Source organism: Equus caballus, chromosome 3 (assembly GCF_041296265.1).
Source record: "Equus caballus isolate H_3958 breed thoroughbred chromosome 3, TB-T2T, whole genome shotgun sequence".
Classification (NCBI taxonomy): domain Eukaryota; kingdom Metazoa; phylum Chordata; class Mammalia; order Perissodactyla; family Equidae; genus Equus; species Equus caballus.
In genome coordinates this window covers 40,974,278-40,982,176 of record NC_091686.1, presented here as the reverse complement: position 1 = coordinate 40,982,176, position 7,899 = coordinate 40,974,278, and the positions used below count along the sequence as shown (strand labels likewise).

The 7,899-nt window shown below is 34.7% G+C and overlaps 1 pseudogene; it reads left to right on the top strand.

Moving 5' to 3' along the window:
• The first annotated feature begins 2,510 nt into the window (after positions 1–2,510).
• Positions 2,511–6,932, top strand: LOC138923422 (olfactory receptor 14A16-like; annotated as a pseudogene).
• The last annotated feature ends 967 nt before the right edge of the window (positions 6,933–7,899 follow it).

The following is a 7,899-nucleotide window of genomic DNA, read 5'->3' as shown; positions in this document are numbered from 1 at the left end:
AAATTTATGTGTTTCTTTTGTGGGGGGAATAAGTGGTGGAAATTCCCTTGGAGCTATTTTGCTGTCATTGCTCAAGAAGTGCCATGTGTGCCTCTTTACTCCAAACACTTTCCTAGTGTTTTAGTTAAAAGCTTATAACCTGGTTCTAATCATGAGAAAACCTCAGAGGAATCTAAATGAATGGACAGTCTACACAATTAACTGGTCTTCACTCTTGAAAATGTCAAACTCAGAAGAATAGAAATGTTGAGAAACTGTTAAAGATTAATGGAGATAAAAGGTCATGATGGTTAAACATACTGTGAAATCATTTTGGATCTTATAATAAAATAGCTGTAGACATAGACACCATTATAGATGTAGTATAGACATACCCACCAAAGATAAAATAATATAGACACAAAAGGCATTGTTAAGACATTTGACAACAATTGCATAGGGTACAGAGATTATAGAATGTAATACAGAGTATGTAATATGAGATTTTGTTTATGCAGATCTAGTCTGTATTTGAAATTTTGTTTAATTTTGTTAGTTTTTTATCAAGCTGATTAATTGTATCTTAGAACCATATGAATACTATTTCATTCCTGTTTATGCCATTTGCTTTAATTCATTTCAAGGATATGCTGTCATAGTTGTATCTTATTACTGGGTTTTCAAGAAGGGACATGCTGTAACTTACTTTGCGTTCTCTCTCGCCTCAGATTCCAAATCTTCAAAACAAGATGTGTGTTTAGCATTTTCTTTCCAGTCAAAAATAGTTGCAAAGAATTTTTTCCATTATTTGTGGATTCAGGACTCAGAGTTCAAGATTAATATTCTTGCATTCTGTCTGATGTCCAGTGCCTGAAAATAACTGTCTTCTATATTTTATTTATTTCCTGATTTGTATTGGAAGAGTAGTCTAGCATTATGGTACTATTTGCATTGACATGACTAGATGTGCAATTTTCTGTTTTGATATTAAAATGTTTTGTTCACAATAGAAAAAAAGGCATGCAACTAAAATTAAGCAAACCATATTTTGGTTAAAAGGACAGATTTAAAACAGACATTTTTCTATGCTTCCTCCCCCAAATGATTAAATGATAGTGAAGTTATGAAAAATGTTCACTTTCACAGAAACTACAACAGAGTAGAAGAAGGAACTGTAAATGGGAAAAACCAGTTATTAGATATAATGGGAGAGTTTGTTCAAAAGAGAGTTAAAACTATAAGTCTACTCTCCACTTGAAGAGTCTGGAAACGACAGCAATTCCTGGCAAAAGTAGTCGACTGTAGAGTCTGAAGAATTTGAAGGAGAGATTAGCCCTGGAAACATCAGGCACTGGAAAGAGGGACGTAAGGATGAAAGATATACATAAATGGGTGTCTTTATTTAATATAGACGTTACTCATTTTTAAGCCCTTAATTTACTCTCTAAAATTCAGGTAACCTGTCTTACACTGAGATGAAAGAATAGTGGGTATATTTTACTTCTGGAGAAACTGATTGAAAAATTGCTATTTGTAACCTTTTGAAATCTCTATTCCTTCTCAATGAAGCTCAGCTATAGATAAAATCAGTCTATGCACTTGAGACTGCGAATAAAATTCCTTGCTCTTAATAATGAAATTAGAGAATAGGATCGTCAGGTGGGTGTGCTAAGTCTCTAATTTGAAAGATGGAGAACAAAATCACAGTAATATTAACAGAGGGAAAAGAATTAAAAACCAGAAACATTGCAGAAAGGAAAGGAAAAATTGAAACACACAGTAAAATTCTGATTGAAAAGGCTAAAGGATAATTCATCCAAAGACAACCATATAAAAAGTTATTAATATTTGAAAGTATAATAGCAGAGAAAAAAACATTTTCATAAAAAAGATGGAAGAGCAGTTGTCAGTTGTGACAACTTTCATCAAAATTTAAAATAAGTAACATATTTAAGGTCAGAGGGAAATGATTAGAAAATAATACCAATTCAGAAATTCCAAGGAATAAATTTTCTGAGAGAGCAAAGAGGAAGAAAAGTGAAGGATAGTATCAAATAAAAAAATTGTAAGATAACTCATCAAAGTGAAGGAAATGAGTTTAAAAAGTGAAAGGATCTATTTTCTCAGAACAATAAGTTATAAACGAAAACATTACACCATGGTACATTTTTGTGAAATCTTTGAGCTCGAGAAACAGACTACCTTCAGATCATTCAGACAGAAAATAAATAATAATATGAACATAAAATTATGGCAAATTTTAATCAGTAAGGAGGAGGGAAGAAATAGAAACATCCTCAAATCCTAAGGAAATCAAATTTCTGTTTCAGATTCTTTACCAGATCAAAGTGACAATCCTGTTGAATGCAGAATACTTGCATATCTGGAAAATGTATTGCTTTATTGTTTGTGTTTGGCTCTCCAACATGCAATAAAATGTTGCTGGTTATACTACTATAAATTTAAAATTTTTCTCTCTGAAATATTACAGCTCAAATATAATATCTTTATCTAAAAAATAATTTAACCCAGGAACACATGATAAAGGTTAGCATAAACAAAAACCGATTAAGTGCTAAATTAAAGAAGGAAATTTAGGCTTTAGAATACAAATATAAACCAAATACCTCTCTCACTTATACTACCTGCTTTGTCAAAATCGTCGCGAACCCCCATCAGGAATAGTGACATGGCAACCTGTCCTTCACAGTCAGCTCTCTCTACAGAGTCGCCATGTTCCAATACAAGTTAATCATGCCACTTCTCTACTTTAAACCATCCGTGCTTTTCCTGTCACTCACACTAAAAATCAATCACTTCTCACGAACTGCAGTCTCCTCTGATTCAGCAGTCACTGTCTTCACCCATTTTATAGTCTCTTGTTTACTGACTCCTCTGCCCTAGACTCTGAAGCTCGCCCATCACATCCCCACTGAGTGCTCTTTATACACCCTCTGCGAGTCAGACTCTCCCTGGGACTGGTCTCTCTGCTCCTCACACACCCAACTCTCTCTCCAATGTCCCTGTCTCTTGGTGAAAGAAAATGGCGTTCCAGCTTACCTTTAAGGTTGACTCACTGCATTGCTTTTAATGAAGTGGTACCAGTGAATGGGTCTAGCCCATAGTAGGTACTCAATAAATGATGAATGAAACATTTTAATGCTAGAATTAATTATAATCCTGTCCATAGATGTATAAACACTAAAAAATAAATGCATGATGTACTGATTGCACTAATTCCTCAGATTTATTATAGGCTGATTCCAATTAAGCAAGTCAATGAAGACAAATGTAACACTACTTTCCCTCTAGAATAAAGCAGATTGATACATTATAGTTCTTGGACAACATGCAAGCCCATGAGGGACTATCAGCAGAGGTAAAATAGACAAGCTATTCAGGTCCCCCGTTTCTCCCTAGCAAGACGTCAGTGAAGTCAGAGTTTTGAGATTCATTTGAATTTTCAGAGGAATCAACACCTGTAATCATCTCCCATTGAAATGAGAATTTATAATATCCTTCTGTCCTCGTGATGAGCAGTATTTTCACTAGAAGCAAACTTCAGAAGACTGCTGGAACTTCTGTGTACCAGAATTGGTGGTATCTTCTTAAATAATCTTCCGAAGAAAATTCATTTTAGCTTTAAAAGATTTTAGATTTAAAATTTTGTTTTGGATTTAAGAAAAAACAGTAGTTAAAATACTCATTTAAAAAATATGAAAACTATCAAATCTAAAGAGATCTTTTTATTCTCTGTTTCACAGATTGTTCAGTTTAACAATGCCAGCTTTCTGGGGTGAGTCTCAATGGGAAAACATATAATTTGTTCTTTACTTTAGAATTAAAGAATCATGACCTACCAAGTATGATTTTCAGTAATTTAATTATAACATTTTGAGAGTATATATGACAACTATCAGATTTTATAACGGTTAACAATGTATTTTATCACTTAGTGCATTAAGCTGAAAGTGTGTTAAATGTTAAATAAAATCACAACAATCAATGGGAAGTAGATAGTAAGTAATGAAGGATGAAACTCAAGATGAAATTAAAAGTAACAATGGTAAGTGTTTAAAACAAAGGCATGCAATACTTTTCAGCCTCTAAAATATTAGTGGCATAAATATTAGACAGATAGAATCTTTAACAACTCTATCTTTGAGGCAATACTTTCTGCTCATTTTATCTCTCTCACGCTAGAAGTGACAGATATGATGTCTATTTTGAGCCTTAAACTTTTTTTTTTTTGGTGAGGAAGATTGGCCCTGAGCTAACATCCATTGCCAATCTTCTTCTACTTTGTATACAGGATGCCACCGCAGCATGGCTTGATGAGCAGTGTGTAGGTCCATACCCAGGATTGAACCTGTGAAACTTGGGCCACCGAAGCAGAGCATGTGAATTTAATCACTACGCTACCAGGCCAGCCCCAAATTTGGGATTTTTTTATCATTCACCGAAGGGCTGTGATACTATAAGAGAAGAATTCACAGTATTTTTACAGAGATAGCAGCAGAGATATATTAAAACTAATTTTGTCATTATAAATGTATATTTTAAATAACCCAAAAGAGTTTTACATTTTAGCTGCGATGCATTCCAAACTGTTTTGTTGTTATTTTCATTAAAATATCTGGACTTGTTTCTCTAATATATTAAAATTATTTTATATTACTACTTTTACAAATCCAACACTAATATTCACTCAGGAGTTTTCCATTATCCATCACCATGGAGAGAGATTGAGCATAAAATTTAGGGGCATGAAAATAAAGACAGGGTGTGGGAGGAAATATTCTATAGTACAGTCTTAATATTAATATTTTGCTAAATTTACATGAACGTTGCTGAGTAAAATCTGTACAAACAGAAGACACTAACATGTCATTGCAAAAGGAATGGACACCCACATGCTTTCATCAGACTAAGACTATCTGAACATATGAAATTTTAAAGACTGCATACGACGTAACTCCAAATATATGTGGTCCCTTATACCCGCCACAGAATTGCATTAATTTTCTGCGAGGGAGAGAAGGAGATGCGGCAGGGGATTGGGTAGGGATGGATTTAAAGCTGTTCTAGTTGCAAGGTCATGAATTGTAGGCATGGGAGTATGGAAATTATGAAAGAGAAAAAAGAGCTGGTGGGAAAAACAATTTTAAACTTACTAGTTATGGGGGACGAAGTCACATGAAAGGGGGAATAATGAAGAAAAGTGAATAAATTGGTGAATAGGAAGCCAACAATCTTAGCTCATATGAAGTAGGATTTCTGATGCCTGCAGTCACCAGGCTATGTGTCAAATGAGAAAAAAGTGCAGTTAGCTCAATCTCTTATTAAAATTTTAAATATGAGAACATCTCTAAGCTGAGTCTTTGGCAGAGAATAAGTAGGTTAAAGATTTTATGGAATACATTGAGGAAGGTCTGTAAGAGTTCATTTTTTCTAAGGGTTGTTCAACTTCTTGGAAGGTGAGCTGAAAGTGAGATTGTGTCAGTCATGGGATAGGATGTATGGACAGGAAGACCGGGACACAACTTAGCGGTCGTTGGTTTGTCAATTTGGGTTTATTGAGAAACATGGAGAGGATACTCTGTTGTTCGAGTTTTGTTAAGGTAAGTTGAAATTTTCAGTCTTTTGTCATCTTTCACAGGACGCATTTAAACAAAATAATAATGACATGTATTTTAACTGAAAATAAAGTGGTTCAATAAAGCAATATTACTCACATAATGCTTGGCGATTAATACGCTGGCTAGGAATTAGATGGAAGTAATGTTTACGGTAAATATGCCATGTGATTGCCGTATGGAGATACACAGTATATGCTCAATATTTAAAGTCTTGATATTGTTGTTTTAATCCTCTATCCTTTTTTTTATACAGGTTATGCCTCCAGTAATGACAAATCTCACGTTTGTGACAGAATATATCCTCACAGGATTTTCGACCAATAAAAATATGTACATTTTGCATTCAGTGCTCTTCTCCTTGATTTAATTCTATGCCCTCATGGGAAATGTCTTCATCATCAGGATCACAACTTTGGACCAGCATCTCCACACCTCCGTGTACTTCTTCTTGAAGAATTTATCCTTCTTGGATCTCTGCCTAATATCAATCACAATTTCTACATCCACTGCCAACTCTTTGATTCACATTAACTACATCTCATTCCTTAGCTGTGTTGCCCAGGTCTTTCTCATGCTTTTTCAACAACCACAGAGCTGCACTCCTCACAGTGCTGTGCTTTGACCACTATGGTGGCACCTTCCATCCCCTGCACTATGAAGTCATCATGAACAGGGATGCATGTGTTCAGTCAACCACTGTGTCTTGGCCGGGTGGGGATCTGAGTGCTGTGATGCACACAGCAGGTACCTTCTCTTTATCCTATCATGGGTCTAATATATTCCATAAGTGCTTTTGTGACATCTTGCAGTTATTGGCTATTTCTTGCTCAGAAAATTGAATAAGAGAAATTTTTCCTATCCTCATTTGAGTGGTGTTCAGTATCTGCTGTTTTATTTTCATCATCGCTTCCTACGTCTGCATCTTCTCCACTGTCAGGAAGATCCCATCAACAGAAGCTTCAAAAGGCTTCTCCACCTGCCTTCCTCATCTGATGCTGGTTGTATTAATTATCTCCAGTGGATTCTTTGCTTATCTGAAACCTACTTCAGTGACTTATTTCAGACCCTATGATTTCTATGTTCTACACTGTGGTGACCTGAACATTTAATCTCATCTGGTATAGTCTAAGAAATAATGACGTGAAAATGTCTCTGGGGATATTATTAAAGGAAATTTTTACCAAAAAGTAAAAACTATCTCTTCGTTTGTTGCAATAATAGATGCCATCTAAAATTATACACACATTATTTCTTGATATTTTTACTTCAAATCTTTTTAAGACAATTTTTAGAGCATTTTTAGGTTTACAACAAAATTGAGAGGAAAGTATAGAGATTTTCCACATAACCTGTACCCCTACACTTGCATAGCCTCCCCCATTAGCCATATAGCCCACCAGAATCATTCATGTTTTACCAGAAAGATTTATATTAATATCTCATAATTACCCAAAGTCTGTAGTTTACACTAGGGCTTCTCTCATAGTGTTGTACATTCTATGGGTTTGGACAAATGTATAATTGCATATATTTATTATTATACCACCACACAGTATTTTTAGTACCCCCAAAATCCTCTGTGTTCTGCCTATTTATTTCCCTCTTCTCCGTCTACCTCTGGCAACCACCCAATTTTTACTGCCTCCATAGTCTTGGCTTTTCCAGAATCATACAATATACATTTTTAGACCAGCTTCTTTTACTTGGTACTGTACATTTAAGCTTCCTCCATGTCTTTTCATGGCTAGATATCTTAATTCCTTTTATCAGTGTATTCACTTATTCATCCACCTTCTCAGAGACAGCTAGGTTTCTTCTAAATCATCAATCAAGAATGAAGCTTCTATAGACATCCTTGTGCAGTTTTACATATGTAAATAAGTCTTAATTTCCTTTGGGTAAAAACCTATGAGCATGATCGCTGGATAATATGGTAAGAGTTTATTCATATTTATAAGAAACCACCAAATTTTCCTCAAAATGGCTGTACTCTTCTACATTCTCACAAGTAATGTACTAGAGTTTCTGTTGCTTTGTGTTCTGGACTTTGGCCATTCTAACAGGTGTTTTTTTTAATCTCATTGTTTTAATTTGCAGTTTCCTGATGACGTGATTTATGGAGCATCCCAAATGTTTATTTGATATCTGCGAGAAAGGGCCAGAGACCTATTTGAAGAAATAATGGCTAAAATTTTCCCGTATTTGAGTAAAAACATGGATATGTACATCCAAGAAATTCAATGAACTCAGGAAATACACACAGAGATACATTTAATTGAAC